This window comes from Oncorhynchus masou, chromosome 26, assembly GCF_036934945.1.
Source record: "Oncorhynchus masou masou isolate Uvic2021 chromosome 26, UVic_Omas_1.1, whole genome shotgun sequence".
Lineage (NCBI taxonomy): Eukaryota > Metazoa > Chordata > Actinopteri > Salmoniformes > Salmonidae > Oncorhynchus > Oncorhynchus masou.
The window spans coordinates 12,672,637-12,693,605 of record NC_088237.1 but is presented as its reverse complement, the minus strand read 5'-3'; the positions used below and the strand labels follow the sequence as shown (position 1 = coordinate 12,693,605).

General features: G+C 43.1%; 1 pseudogene; it reads left to right on the top strand.

The window, feature by feature from the left end:
* The window catches only part of LOC135514604 (conserved oligomeric Golgi complex subunit 5-like), a 78,415-nt pseudogene that overhangs the window by 48,947 nt on the left and 8,499 nt on the right, over nt 1–20,969 (top strand).

The window sequence follows — 20,969 nt, the reverse complement described above, 5'->3', positions numbered from 1 at the left end:
TCTCCCTGGCTCACTCGCTCTCTATCCTTCCTCCCTCTCTCTCTGTCTTTGTCTCCCTGGCTCACTCGCTCTCTATCCTTCCTCTCTCTCTCTCTGTCTTTGTCTCCCTGGCTCACTCGCTCTCTATCCTTCCTCTCTCTCTCTCTGTCTTTGTCTCCCTGGCTCACTCGCTCTCTATCCTTCCTCCCTCTCTCTCTCTGTCTTTGTCTCCCTGGCTCACTCGCTCTCTATCCTTCCTCCCTCTCTCTCTCTGTCTTTGTCTCCCTGGCTCACTCGCTCTCTATCCTTCCTCCATCTGTCTCTGTCTCTGTGCCAGTGGCCCCCACATCTCCAAATATTTTCATATTTTTTTCTCTTTATTCTTTCTCTTATGGTGAAATATAACCTATGGTTCTATTAGCATATGGAAATATGAGAATTAGAATAAATATACTGAATGTCAAATGCTGTATGCACATTATCCTTTCTCCTCCTGTATACGAGAATATGAATTAGAGTAGTGTATATGAATGCTATCTCATGCACATTATCCTTTCTCCTCCTGCCTGCGCTGCTCCCTCCAGACCTCATTAGAGCCTGGAAGTACTTCAGTTCAAACCTGTACGAATCATTATAAAACGCTATATTATGCATTCACCAAATCAATCTACATTAAAACAATCTGCATATCATCCCTTAACGAGCCACTAATCACTCGCAAAGTCAGGGGATTAACATAATGATGAGCGGGAAAATGTCACCGTTTATTTTCTGTTCTTTTAATCAGGATAGTCTTTCTGTTTCAGTCTCATCCCTTCATCCATGCTCTAGTCTGGTACTCGGGGATAATGTGACGTTTCTAGTTCACGGGAGCAGAAAGACTGTTAGTGTGCATCAAAGCAGATGTTTACCTTTGCAGTTATTAAAACACAGAAGGTGACATTTTACAGCTCCACTCTCCTGCTTGTCCTCCTTCTCAATCTTCTCTTTTTGTGACCTCCTTCTCACCCCCCCCCCCCCTCCCTCTCTCTCTCTCTCGCCGTCTCTTTCTCTATCCAGCCTCATCCTTCCTCAAGCAGGCATTAGAGGGAGAGTACCCTAAAAGCTTCTCTGTCTTTATAACGACCTGCGGCGTCGGCTGCTGCAGTACAGCTCCAGCATCCAGGGGGTGATTTCGAGCAGCGCAGGGCTGGACATCGCCATGGACCTGCCCACCACAGAGACAGGCAACCAGGACCTCTTCACACATGCCAAACACGACTACAAGTAAGTCTGAAGTGGAAGTCGGAAGTTTACATACACTTAGATTGGAGTCATTAAAACTCGTTTTTCAACCACTCCACAAATGTCTTGTTAACAAACTATAGGTTTGGCAAGTCGGTTAGGACATCTACTTTGTGCATGACACAAGTAATTTTTCCAACAATTGTTTACAGACAGATTATTTCACTTATAATTCACTGTATCACAATTCCAGTGGGTCAGAAGTTTACATACACTAAGACTGTGCCTTTAAACAGCTTGGACAATTCCAGAAAATGATGTCATGGCTTTAGAAGCATCTGATTAGGCTAATTGACATAATTTGAGTCAATTGTACCTGTGGATGTATTTCAAGGCCACCACAACAATTGTAGACCTCCACAAGTCTGGTTCATCCTTGGGAGCAATTTCCAAACACCTGAAGGTACCACATTCATCTGTACAAACAATAGTACGCAGGTATAAACACCATGGGACCATGCAGCCGTCATACCGCTCAGGAAGGAGACGCGTTCTGTCTCCTAGAGATGAACGTACATTGGTGCGAAAAGTGCAAATCAACCCCAGAACAACAGCAAAGGACTTTGTGAAGATGCTGGATGAAACAGGTACAAAGTATCTATATCCACAGTAAAACAAGTCCTATATCGACATAACCTGAAAGGCCGCTCAGCAAGGAAGAAGCCACAGCTCCACAACTGCCATAAAAAAGCCAGACTACGGTTTGCATCTGCACATGGGGACAAAGATGTTACTTTTTGGAGAAATGTCCTCTGGTCTCATGAAACAAAAATAGAACTGTTTGGCTATAATGACCTTCTTTATGTTTGGAGAGAAAAGGGGGAGGCTTGCAAGCAGAAGAACACCATCCCAACCATGAAGCACAGGGGTGGCAGCATCATGTTGTGGGGGTGCTTTGCTGCAGAAGCGACTGGTGCACTTCACAAAATAGATGGCATCATGAGGATGGAAATTATGTAGATATATATAGAAGCAACATCTCAAGATATCAGTTAAAGCTTGGTCGCAAATTGGTCTTCCAAATGGACAGTGACCCCAAGCATACTTCCAAAGTTGTGGCAAAATGGCTTAAGGACAACAAAGTCAAGGTATTGGAGTGGCCATCACAAAGCCCTGACCTCGATCCTATATAAAATTTGTTGGCAGAACTGAAAAAGTGTGTGGGAGCAAGGAGGCATACAAATCTGACTCCGTTACACCAGCTCTGTCAGGAGGAATGGGCCAAAATTCACCCAACTTATTTTGGGAAGCTTGTGGAATGCTACCCAAAACGTTTGACCCAAGTTAAACAATTTAAAGGCAATGCTTCTAAATACTAATTGAGTGTATTGTAACCTCTGACCCACTGGGAATGTGATGAAAGAAAAAAAAAGCTAAAATCAATCATTCTCTACTATTATTCTGACATTTCACATTCTTAAAATAAATAGGTGATCCTAACTGAACTAAGACAGGGAATTTTTACTAGGATTAATTGTAGTTTAAATATATTTGGCTAAGGTGTATGTAATCTTCCAAAACATTAGAGACTAGACTACTCTCTCGCCCCTTTCTCCTTCTTTCTCTCTATCTCTTTTTTTATCCCCCTCTCTCCATGTCTCTCTCTCTCTCAGCTAACTTGTTACAGTATGCAGTCTGCCTCTTCACATCCTACTCACAGTGATCGAATGGTTTGGGATGAGTCTCTCTCTCTCTCTCTCTCTCTCTCTCTCTCTCTCTCACACACACACAGGCAGGCAGACAGACAGGCAGACAGACAGACAGACAGACAGACAGACAGACAGACAGACAGACAGACAGACAGACAGACAGACAGACAGACAGACAGACAGACAGACAGACAGACAGACAGACAGACAGACAGACAGACAGACAGACTCACTCACTCACTCACTCACTCGTAATTTCAGTATGAAGATTCTCATACACACACACCTACACACATTCCGTGATGCGTGGTTAATCTCAGAATGTAAAGTCTCTTTATATTCTGCTCCATCAGTACTAAAGCTGTAGGAGAATTTAAACACGGGAGACCACTAGCAATTAAAACAGGCCACAGAACCGGTCACAGCCAGCACACTGATTAGTATGCATGGATGGAGCCGAAAGTAAACGTCCATTAAACCTGCTATATTTTAGAGTGCTCGGAGGAGTGTGTGTGTGTGTGTGTGGGCGGAGTGCCAGAAATAGTGAAAGAAGGGAGAAAGATAAAGCTTTTCCGAAGGCCTCCAGTGTGAGTGTATAAGAAGTCTTTGAGTGCAGACATGGAGGACAGTAGCTATCTGACCAGAGAAAGCTGTATAGCACCTCGCTGAGGAGAGACAGGGCTTTGTAGTGGAGAAAACAGAGAACGATTGAAGGACAGTTGAAGAAAACGATTGATAAAGGAACGTCAACATCAGAGTTTTCTCGAATCCTGCTGGACCAGACTCACCCCCCCCCATCGCCCTGGTCAAATGTAGTGCACTAAATAAGGGAATAGGGTAGGGCTGACCTAATTTAGGTGACTGGTCGAACAGTGGCATGTATGGCACACAAGATGCCTGTCTGAGTGGACTAATCCATTGCAGAGGCTGCGGGGATGCCACACCAGTATCACCAGGAGTACATTTACTGCTAATTCCTATCATTTCTAATCTACAATGTTTGTTTTGTTACGGTTATTTCTGTTGATGGATTCAAAATATTCTTAATATTGCAGGTTTACCATTGTCATTGTAGGAGTGCGCAACCTAGGCTACACTTGTGAGGAAAAGTTTGGGTTTATTTCATTCCATTTACAAGATATTAATTGTCTTTTGTTTGGAGTGCTCATACACACCAGATTACGCATAGAACTGGGCTTATAAATGTACCCATTTGTGAATCTGATACTATTTCTGATTGTCTTAACTCATCATCACTGTGGAGCTTCTCAAATGCATTTTTTTTCTTCGACTCAAAAAGCAAGTAAACAAAGTCTGTTTTTACATCCATTGAGAATGACAACAGTTCCTCAACGTAGCCGATTCTTTCGATAAACACTCTGCATGAAAGGGGAAAAAAATGTCACGCACCACTTGATCCGGTGAAAATGTCATAAAAAATACCTACCTTATTACTTCTTATCCCTTGTGCAAATATCCTACAGCTGTGTCTGTCTCTCAAGTGTTCACTTTATGCAACGCTGCAAGTTTGCTAGTGTGAGCTTCAGGCTGGATCCAAGTTAGTAGCTGATACAATGTTTCAAGTTCCTTGCAGACAGGCCATGCATAGCCAATGTGATTAATAGGATATTTATTTTTAACAGGATGTGGTCTACCTGCAGGCTGCAATGTTTTTATATGTAGACTATACACACATATTGGCAATAGAAGTTACTTTTGGATTTGTATCATTTTCATTTAGATATCATTTTGATGAACCACATGACATTGACTTTGAGAAAAGAAGACTTTATCAGAAATTAAATATAACCCACGAAAATGTGCATATGATAACCATAACTGGCACGCGGATCAGTAGAAATGGTACGATGACTTGACAATCCAAATGGAAAATGTTGCCGACCGCTGGTGTGGCCTATTACCGGCAACTTCAGGAACCTAATGGCAGAATCTGCGAACGTCAGCTGGTAGCGGGAGGAAGAGGGTCAGGAACAGGTATTTTTCTTCTCGTTAAGCTATATTGATCTCTTGTTCCCTCTTTAGTAATTTGTGTGTCTTGTTTTTTAATTGCAGTGCTTAAAGCATCAGGCAAAGTATCCTGATTTTAGTATAGTTGATTTTATTCAAACATAGGGTAATCTATATTACACCTATGTGAGAATGCCGTTCATTGACTACAGCTCAGTGTTCAACACCATAGTGCCCACAAACTCATCACGAAGCTAAGGGCCCTGGGATCAAACACCTCCCTCTGCAACTGGATCCTGGACTTCCTGACGGGTCACCCACGGGTGGTAAGGGTAGGCAACAACATCTGCCATGCTGATCCTCAAAACGAGGGCCTCTCCTGGGTGCGTGCTTAGTCCCCTCCTGAATTCCCTGTTCACCCACGACTGCGTGGCCAAGCACGACTCCAACACCATCATTAAGTTTGCTGACGACACACCGGTGGTAGGCCTGATCACCGACAAAGATGAGAAAGCCTATAGGGAGGAGGTCAGACACCTGGCAGTGTGGTACCAGGACAACAACCTCTCCCTCAACGTGAGCAAGAGAATGGAGATGATCGTGGACTACAGGAAAAATCGGGCTGAACACGCCCCAATTCACATCGATGAGGCTGTAGTGGAGCGGGTCGATAGTTTCATGTCTCTTTGTGTCCACATCACCAACAAACTAGAATGGTCCAACCACAACAAGACAGTCGTGAAGAGGGCATGACAACACCTTTACCCCCTCAGGAGACTGAAAAGATTTGGCATGGGTCCCCAGATACTCAAAAAGTTCTGCAGCTTCGAGAGCATCCTAACCGTTTGCATCACCACCTGGTAGGGTAACTGCTCGGCATCCGACTGTAAGGCAGACGGTAGTGACGGTAGTGAGTACGGCCCAGTACATCACTGGGGCCAAGCTATTCAGGACTTATATACTGTACTAGGCAGTGTCAGAGGAAGGCCCAAAAAATAATCAAAGGGCTTGTAAGTAAGCATTTCACTGTAATGTCTCCACCTGTTGGATTTGGAGCATGTGACTAATAACGTTGGATTTTATTTTATTTAATATGTGGAAAAGTACACGTTTAAAAATGTTGAACAATCGATTGGTCAAAAGAACGGACGACTCCGTCAACCAAGATTTTTAGAATAGGGTGCCATTTGGGACCGAGACCCTCTCTACTGGGTAAACTTAGGTGTCTGGAAAAAGCAACTATATTTGTGACAGATGCAACAACCTGAGTGTTTGTTTAAATTGCGTTGGTATGGCTAGGTGACCAGACAGGTGGAAATGGCTCCTGTCCACTCTAGCGTCTGTCTATAACTGCTGGAGCCTGATATGAGTCACACATTAACCCAAAGGTGTGGAGCTCCAGGCCCAGCCAGGGGCCCTTGCTGCTCCCTGTTTCCCAGTAGGAGATCATGTCCCTGGGTACTCAGGCTACGCTACAGCGCCTGGCTCCGCTGGTTTTCCCTCTGGCACTCAGTCAAGCTGAGTCAGTATTGATTAACCAAGAGTACATGAGAGCCAGGTTATCTCCCTGACTTCATTAAATCTCTCTCTCCCTCTCTCTAGTACTCTTTTCTCTCTTGGGTCCCTCACTCCGTCCCACTCTCTACCTCTCTTTCATTTCCTTGCTTTGCCAGTCTCTCTCTACCCCCATTACCCTCTTTCTCTCTCCATCTCTCTGTTTGCTCTCTGATGTAGAGCTGTCAGCCTGTGTGTTTTGTGTTGTCTCTCAGTGTTTAACCTTGTAATTACGGGCGCTGCCGTGGGCCAAATTACCTCTGTTACTCAAGATTCCTGTTGTTGTGGTAGGGCACTGAAGAGAGAGGGGGGATGGAGGGGGGGGGAGAGGTGTGTGTGAAGAAAGGACAGAAGGTCCACTAACAAGCTGAAGGAGAACTGCACAGACGGATAAAGTGAGGGAGGAGGATGGAAGGAGGGAGTGTGAAGAAGCCCAGACGGAGAAGTGACGGGTGGGAAGAGATGGATGAATCTGCTGGTTGACACGGAGGGATAAGTCAGAGGGGAGGGTGATGAGATGGAGAACAAACATTGAATGCACATTTGCTCGTGTGCGAAAAATCACTCGTCGTCATTGTCATTATTCTCATTTAGCGACCTTTCAGTTAACGAGAGAGCACCATTAATCAATAGGCGCCCTGTCTGGTGAATTATGGTGCATAAATGACTGGCCAGATGAACCAATGTTTGGAGCGCTGCTGGAGAAGTGCGTGTGCGTGTGTGTGTGTTCGCAACCCCATATCCAACCTTGTCCCTTGACGGCCCTACAGGCTGCTGTTTGTTTGGGTTTCTCTACCTCTTCCCCATTTCATCAGTGTGAGAGAAAAGAGAGAGGGCAAGGGAGAGAGAGAGTTGGAAGAGAGGGTAGCCGTGCCTGTCACTGCTGATGTCTTTATCTCGCTCCAGCGGCACAGACGAGTCCACTGTGCGCTCGCTGTGGGTCTAGATCAGTGTGTGTGATACGTGTAAATAGACAGAGAATCTGGTCTCTAGGCAAGTTCCCGAAATGTAGAACTTTGTTTAAACCAGGAAAATAATTAACCATCAATGTATATTGTAAGTAAACACATTCATGAGATAAATAACGTGTGTGTGCGTGCGCGTGCGTGCGCGTGCGTGCGCGTGCGTGTGTGCGTGTGTGCGTGTGTGCGTGTGTGTGTGTGTGTGTGTGTGTGTGTGTGTGTGTGTGTGTGTGTGTGTGTGTGTGTGTGGTCCAGAAAAGGCTTTGAAGGACTCTCTGCAGCCCTACGAGGCAGCGTACCTCTCCAAGTCTCTGTCTCGTCTGTTTGACCCCGTCAACCTGGTGTTCCCCATGGGGACGTAACCCCCGCCCTCCCATGACGAACCGGACAGCACCATCAAGACCATCACCAGGTACACACCCACACAAACACTGTTCTCCATTCAGACAACATTCTCAGAGAAGAAAACTGAAATATGATTTCGTACATCTGTTGTTCATCGCACTTTCTTTTGCTGATCTTTCCGATGTCCTACATGTCATATTATTATGTGTGCATCCTCCACAGCGAGCTGAACGTGGCGTCGGTAGACACAAGTCTGACTCTGGCGGAGGTCAAGAACGCTGCCAAGACCGTCCAGCTCTTCTGCGTCAAGTCTGAGCAGCTGGTAGGTCACCACAACAACCAATTGTCCATCAGTCAAACCCTGTTCTGTGGCTAAGTGGCAGCCCTGTGTGTCAGTGGGCGCAAGGAGAGGAGATGAGAGGGGACGAGGAGAAGAGAACAGGAGAATAGAGGGGGATAGAATAGTACAGACCGGTCAGAGAATGTCTATCTCAGCCCATTGTCGTCAGTGTTCATTCAGAATTTCCCTGATGGTCGTCATCAAGTGGCCTGGTTGGCTTGTCGGATGAGGAGGGTTACTGAGGAGGATAGTACCTGGGTTAGTGACCCATAGGGCTCTGGTCAAAAGTAGTGCACTAACATATAGGGAATAGGGTGTCATTTGGGACACAGCCACACAGTGTCTGAGTGGTTCCTCCTGCCTACTAATGTAGTCTTCAAAAGGTAGAGTTGACCTGAACATGAAGAAATAAAAAATGTGTAGAGACAATCTCTCCACCCTGGCTTTCACTCTTGCTTATATAGTGGACTAGGAAGTAAACCCTGCAACCCTAGGATCCCTCCATCGTCCAGCTCTTCACATATGTGGGAGCTGTATCTACTGCACTTTGTTTCGGGACAAATTGGATAACTCAGCGTTCCAGTGCGGTAATTGTTTGCTTGCCGAGGATTTTAGGATGGAGGTGGCTTCCTTGATCATGCAGGTCGCCAGCCTATGTCAGAAACTGGATCAAGTGGGGCTTCTCCATCTGTCGGAGGCCGGGAGCAACGGGCTCAAGTTATCCTGCCTCTCGGCCATCCATAAAGAGTTCTCCAAATCCTGAGACCTGTGGAATTGGGTTGATTTCCTTGTCCTTCTCGCCTGCTGTGATTTTGGGCAGCTCTATGGTAAGAACTTTGAGCGTACCTGGTGCAAAAACAATGTCCTGTCCCGGAGCTCTAGCAAATTACATTACTAAGCTGCTCCCGAATGTACTAAGTCAGGACATGGAAAATCGATTGTATCGTCGTCCATGTGGGTTTTAATGACATTATGAAGGGCAGCTCGGAAGGATTGAAACTGGATTTTAAAGAGCTGATTGACTCTCTGCTAGACAATCATATCTGGCCCTGTGCCCTCTCTGAATTGTGGCATTGAACACTTTAGCAGGATTCTTTCTCTTCTGGCTACGTGATTATTGCAGCAGAATGGGGGTAACTTTTGTTGACAATTTCTATACCTTTTTGAAAACAAGACACATTTTATAAGGAGGATGGGATCCACCCAAGTCATTTGGGTTTCATGATCCTTTCACAGCGTTTTAAGGCTGGGTTGAGACAATGACTTATCAGTGACCCAAGCGCAGCTCAGTTAATCCCTACCATTGTGACTGAGTTGTCATAATGCTTCAGCAAATGTACATTATACCAGCATTGGTAGACACAATGTAAATAACCTCATTTATGTCCCTCTAACTACCCTGAATGCCTCTGCTGATCCTACAGCTATTGTATGCAGTAATCATGGGCCTATGAACCAGATATATACTATTAACACTGAGGTGGTGTGTCCTAGGAGGAAGTCCACTGTGAGCAGCTCACCCTGCTCTAACATAAATAACATGAGTACATCTGCTGCTGCTAAGCTTCCCATTAAAGCAATGAAAACAATTAAGCATCCCGGAAGAAAAGTGCTCAAAATTGCCCACGTTAACGTATGTAACTTAAGAAACAAGTTCCTGAAATCAATCATTTGCGAGTAGCAGATGACATTCATATTTTGACTATCTCTGAAGCGTACTTAGATAATACCTTTGATACCGTGGTAGCAATACACGGTTATAACACCTACAGAAAATACAGAAATGCTAATGTTGGAGGTGTTGCTGTTTATATTCAGAAACACATTCCTGTGAAGCTTAGAGAGGATCTCATGTTAAATACTGTTGAAGTAATATGGCTACAGGTTCATCTGCCTCCCTAAAGCACATTCTGGTGGGAAGCTGCATTGGACCACCAAGTGCTAACAGGCGGTATCTGGATAACATGTGTGAAATGCTTGATAATGTATGTGATATCAACAGAGGTATATTTTCTGTGTGATTTCAAATATTGACTGGCTTTCATCAAGCTGCCCTCTGTTCAAATTGTAACCAGTGCAGGCATCTACCAGGGTAGGTCTACCTACCAGGGTAGTTACAAACAGCACAGGAATGAAATCATCAACATGTATTGATCACATCTTTACTAATGCTGCAGAAATGAGCTTGAGAGCAGTATCCAGATCCATTGGATGTAGTGATCATAATATAGTAGCCATATCTAGGAACACCACAGTTGTTAAGGCTGGGACTGTATGAGAGGTCATACAATAAGTTTTGTAGTGATTCCTATGTTAGTGATTTGTTGGTCTCTGGTGTGTCATGAGGAGCAAACAAACGCTGCACTTTGACACATTTATGAAATTGCTTATTTCAGTCACTAATAAGCTTGCACCCATTAAGAAAATGACTGTAAAAACGATTTAATCCCTGTTGATTGTTGAGGATTTGAAAAATTGTGTGGGTGAGAGGGATGAGGCAAAAGGAATTTTATTTAAATGTATTTTATTTTAGTTCTCAACCAGTTCTCAACTAGTTCTCAACCAGGTAGACCAGTTGAGAACAAGTTCTCATTTACAACTGCGACCTGGCAAAGATAAGGCAAAGTAGTGTGATTTAAACAACAAAGAGTTACACACGGGATAAACAAATGTACAGTCAATAACAATATAAAAATCTATATACTGGGCAATAAATAGGCCATAGTGGTGAAATAATTACAATTTAGCATTAACACTGGAGTGATAGATGTGCAGAAGATGATGTGCAAGTAGAGATACTGGGGTGCAAAGAAAAAAAAATATTACAATATGGGGATGAGGTAGTTGGGTGGGCTATTTACAGATAGGCTATGTACAGGTGCAGTGATCTGTGAGCTGCTCTGACAGCTGGTGCTTAAAGTTAGAGAGGGCGATATGAGTCTCCAGCTTCAGTGATTTTTGCAATTAGTTCCAGTCATTGGCAGCAGAGAACTGGAAGGAAAGGCGGCCAAATAAGGAATTGGCTTTGGGGATGACCAGTGAAATATACCTGCTGGAGTGTGTGCTCGGGTGGGTGTTGCTATGGCGACCAGTGACCAGAATGTCAACTAAGTCTGGCTGCACAACCGATTGGCAAACGTATTGCAAATTGAGAAATCATGTTACTAAACTGAATAAAAAGAAGGAACTACACTATGAAACAAAGATAAATTACATAAAGAATTATAGTAAAAAAACTTTGGAGCAACTTAAATTACATTTTTGGGAAACTCAGCTCCATTATTCATTGAATCAGATGGCTCATTCATCACAAAATATTGATTTTGCCAACTACTTTAATGATTTTTTTCATTGGCAAGATTAGCAAATTTAGGCATGACATGCCAGCAACAAACGCTGACACTACACATCCAATTATATCTGACCAAATTATGAAAGACAAGCCTGGAAGAGGTGAAAAAAGTATTGTTGTCAATCAACAATGACAAGCCACCGGGGTCTGACAACTTGGATGGAAAATGACTGAGGATAAATGTGGACGATATTGTCACTCCTATTTGCCATGTTTTTTAAGCATACTAGAGAGCGTGTGCTCTTAGGCCTGGAGGGAAGCTGAACTCATTCCGCTACTTAAGAATAATAAAGCCCCCTTTACTGGCTCAAACAGCCGACCAATAAGCCTGTTACCAAACCTTAGTAAACTTTTGGAGAAAATGGTGTTTGACCAGATACAATGCTATTTTACAGTAAACAAATTGACAACAAATATTCAGGACACTTATAGGGAAGGACATTCAACAAGCACATCACTTACACAAATGACTGATAATTGACTGAGAGAAATTGATGATAAAAAGATTTCGGGGGTTGTTTTGTTAGACTTCAGTGCGGCTTTTGACATGGTCGATCATAATCTGCTGCTGATTTTTCAATCTTTACTAACGACTTTGAGTAAAACCAGTGTGTCTATGTATGCGGATGACTCAACACTATACACGTCAGCGACAACAATGACTGAGATGACTGCAACACTTAACAAAGAGCTGCTGTTCCTTTCAGAGTGGGTGGCAAGGAATACGTTAGTCCTAAATATAGTTTTACTAAAAGCTTTGTATTTGGGACAAATCATTCACTAAACCCTCAAACCCCACCAAAATCTTGTATGTATTACAATGTGCAAAATAAGCAAGTTGAGTTGACTAAACTGCTTGGAGTAACTCTGAATTGTAAACTGTCAAAACATATTGATACAACAGTAGCTAAGATGGGGAGAAGTCTCTCCATAATAAAGTGCAGAGTTTAAATGTATTTGGCTAAGGTGTATGTAAACTTCTGACTTCAACTGAATATATATATATATATATATATATCAAGTCAGAAGTTTACATACACCTTAGCCAAATACATTTAAACACAGTTTTTCACAATTCCTGACATTTAATCCTAGTAAAAATTCCCTGTCAGAGGTCACTTAGAATCACCACTTTATTTTAAGAATGTGAAATGTCAGAATAATAGTAGAGAGAAATATTTATTTCAGCTTTTATTTTTTTCATCACATTCCCAGTGGGTTCGAAGTTTATATACACCCAATTATTATTTGGTAGCATTGCCTTTAAATTGTTTAACTTGGGTCAAACGTTTTGGGTAGCCTTCCACAAGCTTCCCACAATAAGTTGGATGAATTTTGGCCCATTCCTCCTGACAGAGCTGGTGTAACTGAGTCAGGTTTGTAGGCCTCCTTGCTCCCACACGCCTTTTCAGTTCTGCCCACAAATTTTCAATAGAATTGAGGTCAGGGCTTTGTGATGGCCACTCCAATACCTTGACTTTGTTGTCCTTAAGCCATTTTGCCACAACTTTGGAAGTATCCTTGGGGTCATTGTTCATTTGAAGACCCATTTGCGACCAAGCTTTAACTTCCTGACTGATGTCTTGAGATGTTGCTTCAATATATCCACATAAATTTCCATCCTCATGATGCCATCTGTTTGTGAAGTGCACCAGTCCCTCCTGCAGCAAAGCAGCCCCACAACATGATGCTGCCACCATGATGCTGCCTGTTCTTCGGCTTGCAAGCCTCACCCTTTTTCCTCCAAACATAACAATGGTCATTATGGACAAACAGTTATATTTTTGTATCATCAGACCAGAGGACATTTCTCCAAAAAGTACGCTCTTTGCCCCCATGTGCAGTTGCAAACTGTCGTCTGGCTTTTTTATGGCAGTTTTGGAGCAGTGGCTTCTTCCTTGCTGAGCGGCCTTTCAGGTTATGTCGATATTGGACTCGTTTAACTGTGGATATAGATACTTTTGCACCGGTTTCCTCCAGCATCTTCACAAGGCCCTTTGCTGTTGTTCTGGGATTGATTTGCACTTTTCACACCAAGGTACGTTAATCTCTAGGACGGAACGTGTCTCCTTCCTGAGCGGTATGACGGCTGTGTGGTCCCATGGTGTTTATACATGCGTACTATTGTTTGTACAAATGAACGTGGGAGCTTCAGGCGTTTGGAAATTGCTCCCAAAGAAGAACCAGACTTGTGGAGGTCTACAATTGTTTTTCTGAGGTCTGATTTCTTTTTATTTTCCCATAATGTCAAGCAAAGAGGCACTGAGTTTAAAGGTAGGCCTTGAAAGACATCCACAGGTACACCTCCAATTGACTCAAATGATGTCAGTTAGCCTATCAAAAGCTTCTAAAGCCATGACATAATTTTCTGGAATTTTCCAAGCTGTTTAAAGGCACAGTCAACTTAGTGTATGCGAAATTCTGACCCACTGGAATTGTGCTACAGTGAATTATAATTGAAATAATCTGTCTGTAAACCACTGTTGGAAAAATGACTTGTGTCATTCACAAAGTAGATGTCTTAACCAACTTGCTAAAACTATAGTTTGTTAACAAGAAATATGGTTGAAAATGTGGCTGAAAATGTGGTTGAAAAGTGGTTGAAAAACGAGTTTTAATGACTCCAACGTAACTGTATGTAAACTTCCGAATTCAACTGTATATATTGTACCAGTGAAAAGCTTGGACACACCTACTCATTCAAGGTTTTTTCTTTATTTGTACTATTTTCTACATTGTAGAATAATAGTGAAGACATCAAAACTATAATAACACACATATCAAAAAATCATGTAGTAACCAAAAAGGTGTTAAACAAATCAAAATATATTTGAGATTTGAGATTCTTCAGTAGTCAGCCTGGAATTCATTTCAATGAACAGGTTTGCCTTGTTAAAAGTGAATTTGTGGAATTTCTTTCCTTAAAGTGTTTGAGCCAATCAGTTGTGATGTGACAAGGTAGGGGTGGTATACAGAAGATGGCTCTATTTGGTAAAAGACCAAGTCCATATTATGGCAAGAACAGCTCAAATAAGTAAAGAGAAACGACAGTCCATCATTATTTTAAGACATGAAGGTCAGTCAATATGGAAAATTTCAAGAACTTTAAAAGTTTCTTCAAGTGCAGTCGCAAAAACCATCAAGCACTATGATGAAACTGGGTCTCATGAGGACCGCCACAGGAAAGGAAGACCCAGAGTTACCTCTGCTGTGGAGGATCAGTTCATTAGAGTTACCAGCCTCAGAAATTGCAGCCCAAATAAATGCTTCACAGAGTTCAAGTAACAGACACATCTCAACATCAACTGTTCAGAGGAGACTGTGGGAGTCAGGCCTTCATGGTTGAATTGCTGCAAAGAAACCACTACTAAAGGACACCAATAATAATAAGTGACTTGCTTGGGCCAAGAAACACGAGCAATGGACATTAGACTGGTGTAAATCTGTCCTTCGGTCTAAAGTCCAAATTTGAGATTTTTTGTTCCAATCGCTGTGTCTTTGTGAGACGTGGTGTGGGTCAACGGATGATCTCTGCATGTGTTTCCCACCGTAAATTATGGAGGTGATATGATGTGGAGGTGCTTTGCTGGTGACACTGTCAGTGATTTATTTTGAATTCAATGCACACTTAACCAGCATGGCTACCACAGCATTCTGCAGCTATACGCCATCCCATATGGTTTTGGCTTAGTGGAACTATCGTTTCTTTTTAAACTGGACAATGACCCAACATACCTCCAGGCTATGTAAGGGCTATCTGACCAAGAAGGAGAGTGATACATCAGATGACCTGGCCTCCACAATCCCCTGACCTCAACCAACTTGAGATGGTTTGGGATGAGTCGGACCCCAGAGTGAAAGAAAAGCAGCCAACAAGTGCTCAGCACATGTGGGAACTCCTTCAAGGCTGTTGGAAAAGCATTCCAGGTGAAGCTGGTTGAGATAATGCCAAGAGTGTGCAAGCTGTCATCAAGCCAAATGGGGCCTATTTGAAGAATCTCATTTGTTTAACACTTTTTTGGTTACTACATGATTTGATATGTGTGTTATTTCATAGTTTTGATGTCTTCACTATTATTCTACAATGTAGAAAATAGTACAAATAAAGAAAACCCTTGAATGAGTAGTTGTTCTAAAGCTTTTGACCGGTAGTATACATATTACCTCAGTTACCTCAACTAACAGGTGCCCCTGCAATTAATTATTTGTTACTTTTATTTTTTATTTTTTACTTAACACTTTTTTTCTTAACTTCTTAAAGCATTGTTGATTAAGTTCTTGTCAGTAAGCATTTCACTGTAAGGTCTGCCTACACCTGTTGTATTCGGTGCATGTGACAAATACGATTTGATTTGACAAACACAGACATACTCAGGTGCGAACAGGAAGCGTCTTCAGGGCTGGTACCCTGACAACTTTCTGTGTGTGTGTGTGTGTGTGTGTGTGTGTGTGTGTGTGTGTGTGTGTGTGTGTGTGTGTGTGTGTGTGTGTGTGTGTGTGTGTGTGTGTGTGTGTGTGTGTGTGTGTGTGTGTGTGTGTGTGTGTGTGGGTGGGTGGGTGGGTGGGTGGGTGTGTTGTCTCTTCAGCCCCCTGTCCAAATGGCCTTTCATGGTCAGATAAACACAATGTGGATGAACTCACCCCTGCCCCCTTTCTCCCCAACAAATACACTTGCACATGCACACACACTTGATCTTACATTGCACAGAGGGAGCTCCTTGCAGTGATCTTAAAACTAGTTGTAAAACACACTCACCCTGTTCCACACACACACACACACACACACACACACACACACACACACACACACACACACACACACACACACACACACACACACACACACACACACACACGTCCTCTGAGTGAACTCTTGGTCTCGCTACCATCCCAGTCTCTCTGTGGGCACGTGCATGTCATGAATGCCAGTGTGTGCGTGTCTGCCATCCACACAACTACACTCTGAGGCAATAGTTAACTGTTGCTGTGCCCTTTTTAGACTGTTGCTATGGCACCACTTTGCACATGTTGTCTGAACTCTGGCTTTTTCTCTCTCTCTGTCTTCCTGAGATGGCCCTAATCCCTCTCTCTGTCTTCCTGAGATGGCCCTAATCCCTCTCTCTGTCTTCCTGAGATGGCCCCAATTCCTCTCTCTCTGACTTCCTGAGATGGCCCTAATTCCTATCTCTATCTTCTTTAAATGGCCCTAATTCCTCTCTCTGTCTTCCTGAAATGGCCCCAATTCCCCTCTCTCAGTCTTCCTGAGATGGCCCCAATTCCTCTCTCTCTGCCTTCCTGAGATGGCCCCAATTCCTCTCTCTCTGTCTTCCTGAGATGGCCCCAATTCCTCTCTCTCTGTCTTCCTGAGATGGCCTCAATTCCTCTCTCTCTGTCTTCCTGAGATGGCCCCAATTCCTCTCTCTCTGTCTTCCTGAGATGGCCTCAATTCCTCTCTCTCTGTCTTCCTGAGATGGCCTCAATTCCTCTCTCTCTGTCTTCCTGAGATGTCCTCAATTCCTCTCTCTCTGTCTTCCTGAGATGGCCTCAATTCCCCTCTCTCTGTCTTCCTGAGATGGCCTCAATTCCTCTCTCTCTCTGTCTTCCTGAGATGGCCCCAATTCCTCTCTCTCTGCCTTCCTGAAATGGCCCCAATTCATCTCTCTCTGTCTTCTGTTATTTCTGTTATCCAATCAGCACTCTGTCTACGGTGTGAAGGTTCAGATTGCTTCCAGATCATTCCACTTCCAATGTTATTTTCAGAGCTTGTCTATGACTTTTCCTCCTATTTTCTCCTCTCCAATCATTTGATTAAGTCTAGTAGGTATGATGAGGATTAGATTGTGTGTGTGACCTGCTTGTCATCACCTCTGAGATAAGTGGTGGTGAGGTATCTCCATCCTCCTGTGGAACATGGCCTGAAGACAGCAGCACAAAACTGCTACTACAGCTGGATGGTGGTTCCTGCCCCATTTCTGCGTGGCCCCTCCTCGCTCTGCTATAGCAGTGGGAGCTGGCGTCTGGCTCCTGTGGGCCCTTGCTCTCACTGATGCTGTGTGTCTGCTGAGTACTGCAGGTGTCCTGACTTTTCTCTCTCTCTTCCCTCCACCTATTTCTCTTTCTCCCTCCTCTCCCTTTCTCTGTCTCTCTCTCCCGCTCTCTCTCTTCTTTTATTTCTCTTCCTCCATCCTTCCATTCTTCTCTCACTCTCTCTTTTCTCTCCGGCTGTCTACCCAGGGGGATGCCAGTCAGGTGATGGGGCCTCTCACAGAAGGCCAGAGGAGGAACATGGCGGTGGTAAACTCCCTCTACAGACAACACCAAGATGTTGCCAAGGTAACACACACCAAAACGCTCACACACACGTATACACACACACCATCACACACATTACGCATAGCTTGCACTGTGCTCTTTTTCCACGTCTACCTTGTTTTACACGTCCGCATTATGTTTTAAATGTCTGCCTTGTTTTAAATGTTTGCCTTGTTTTAAATGTCTACCTTGTTTTAAATGTCTACCTTGTTTTACATGTCTACCTTGTTTTACATGTCTGCATTATGTTTTACATGTCTACCTTGTTTTACATGTCTGCCTTGTTTTAAATGTCTACCTTGTTTTAAATGTCTGCTTTGTTTTAAATGTCAACCTTGTTTCACATGTCTGCCTTGTTTTAAATGTCTGCCTTGTTTTACATGTCTGCATTATGTTTTAAATGTCTACCTTGTTTTACATGTCTGCCTTGTTTTAAATGTCTGCCTTGTTTTACACGTCCACATTATGTTTAAAATGTCTGCATTATGTTTTACACGTCTAAATTATGTTTTAAATGTCTGCCTTGTTTTACACGTCCGCATTATGTTTTAAATGTCTGCATTATGTTTTAAATGTCTGCCTTGTTTTAAATGTCTGCCTTGTTTTAAATGTCTGCCTTGTTTTACACGTCCGCATCATGTTTTAAATGTCTGCATCATGTTTTAAATGTCTACCTTGTTTTACACGTCCGCATTATGTTTTAAATGTCTGCCTTGTTTTAAATGTCTACCTTGTTTTACACGTCCGCATCATGTTTTAAATGTCTGCATTATGTTTTAAATGTCTACCTTGTTTTACACGTCCGCATTATGTTTTAAATATCTGCCTTGTTTTACATGTCTGCCTTGTTTTAAATGTCTGCCTTGTTTTACACATCCACATTATGTTTTAAATGTCTGCATTATGTTTTACACGTCTAAATTATGTTTTAAATGTCTGCCTTGTTTTACACGTCCGCATTATGTTTTAAATGTCTGCATCATGTTTTAAATGTCTGCATCATGTTTTAAATGTCTGCATTATGTTTTAAATGTCTACCTTGTTTTACACGTCCGCATTATGTTTTAAATGTCTGCCTTGTTTTAAATGTCTACCTTGTTTTACACGTCCGCATTATGTTTTAAATGTCTGCCTTGTTTTAAATGTCTACCTTGTTTTACACGTCCGCATTATGTTTTAAATGTCTGCCTTGTTTTAAATGTCTACCTTGTTTTAAATGTCACGTTTTACCGCATTATGTTTTAAATGTCTGCCTTGTTTTAAATGTCTGCCTTGTTTTACATATCTACCTTGTTTTACACATCCGCATTATGTTTTACATGTCCACCTTGTGTTTTACACGTCAGTATTATGTTTTACACATTGTGAATGGCCGTACCTATTCACTGACGAAATCCTAGGCGGGACAGCACGAAATGAGACGCAGAGACATGACTGTATTGGGAGTTTCAACTCTCCCCGGGGCCGTACAAACAAAGTGGTACAAAACGCAAATCCAAAAGCTTGAGCCGAACCTATAACAGGGAATCGTATTGTCCTGGAATTCGCCATAGTCTCCAGCTCATAATCACTCTGCCCCTTTAGTCAGGTCCTAAAGAGAGCACAAACATAAAGAGAGCACAGTCAATTGGCCTCAGGTGAGCTCATCAGTAGTGGCTGTACTGCGCGCCACCTCCAGGAGAGCGCGCTGTCGGGCCACTTGATCCGGCTGATCCCTCACAAAGTCAACATTGTATTTTACAAGAGATGCAGCGAGAGGGAGAGCGAGAGATGCAGCGAGAGGGAGAGCAAGAGGGGGAGAAGCAGTGAGAGGGAGGGAGAGGAGCATGGAGAGGGGGAGAGAGGAGCAGTGGGAGGGGTGGAGAGAAGCAGTGGAAGGGGTGGAGAGGATCTGTGGTGGGAGGGGGGAGGAGCAGCCAGACAGGGATGCAGCTTAAGCCCCACCCTCTTCAACATATATATATATCAACGATTTGGTGAGGGCACTAGACCAGTCTGCAGCACCCGGCCTCACCCTACTAGAATCTGAAGTCAAATGTCTACTGTTTGCTGATGATCTGGTGCTTCTGTCACCAACCAAGGAGGGCCTACAGCAGCACCTAGATCTTCTGCACAGATTCTGCCAGACCTGGGCCCTGACAGTAAATCTCAGTAAGACCAAAATAATGGTGTTCCAATAAAGGTCCTGTCGCCAGGACCACAAATACAAATTCCATCTAGACACCGTTGCCCTAGAGCAAACAAAAAACTATACATACCTTGGTCTAAACATCAGCACCACAGGTAACTTCCACAAAGCTGTGAACGATCTGAGAGACAAGGCAAGAAGGACCTTCTATGCCATCAGAAGGAAAATCCAGAAAAGAGCCGTTTTAAAATTCTACAACCACCTAAAAGGAAGCGATTCCCAAACCTTCCATAACAAAGCCATCACCTACAGAGAGATGAACCTGGAGAAAAGTCCCCTAAGCAAGCTGGTCCTGGGGCTCTGTTCATAAACACAAACACACCCCACAGAGCCCCAGGACAGCTACACAATTAGATCCAACCAAATCATGAGAAAACAAAAAGATAATTACTTGACACATTGGAAAGAATTAACAAAAAAACAGAGCAAACTAGAATGCTATTTGGCCCTCAACAGAGAGTACACAGTGGCAGAATACCTGTCCACTGTGACTGACCCAAACTTAAGGAAAGCGTTGACTATGTACAGACTTAGTGAGCATAGCCTTGCTATTGAGAAAGGCCGCTGTAGGCAGACCTGGCTCTCAAGAGAAGACAGGCTATGTGCACACTGCCCACAAAATGATGTGGAAACTGAGCTTCAATGTCTAACCTCCTGCCAAATGTATGACCATATTAGAGACACATATTTCCCTCAGATTACACAGATCCACAAAGAATTTGAAAACACTTCAGATTTTGATAAACTCCCATATCTACTGGATGAAATACCAGTGTGCCATCACAGCAGCAAGATTTGTGACCTGTTGCCACAAGAAATGGGCAACCAGTGAAGAACAAACACCAATGTAAATACAACCCATATTTATGTTTATTTATTTTCCCTTTTGTACTTTACACCATTTGTACATCATTACAACACTGTATATAGACATAACATGACATTTGTAATGCCTTTATTCTTTTGGAACTTCTGTGAGTGTAATGTTTACTGTTCATTTTTATTGTTTATTTCTATTTGGTTTATTATCTACTCA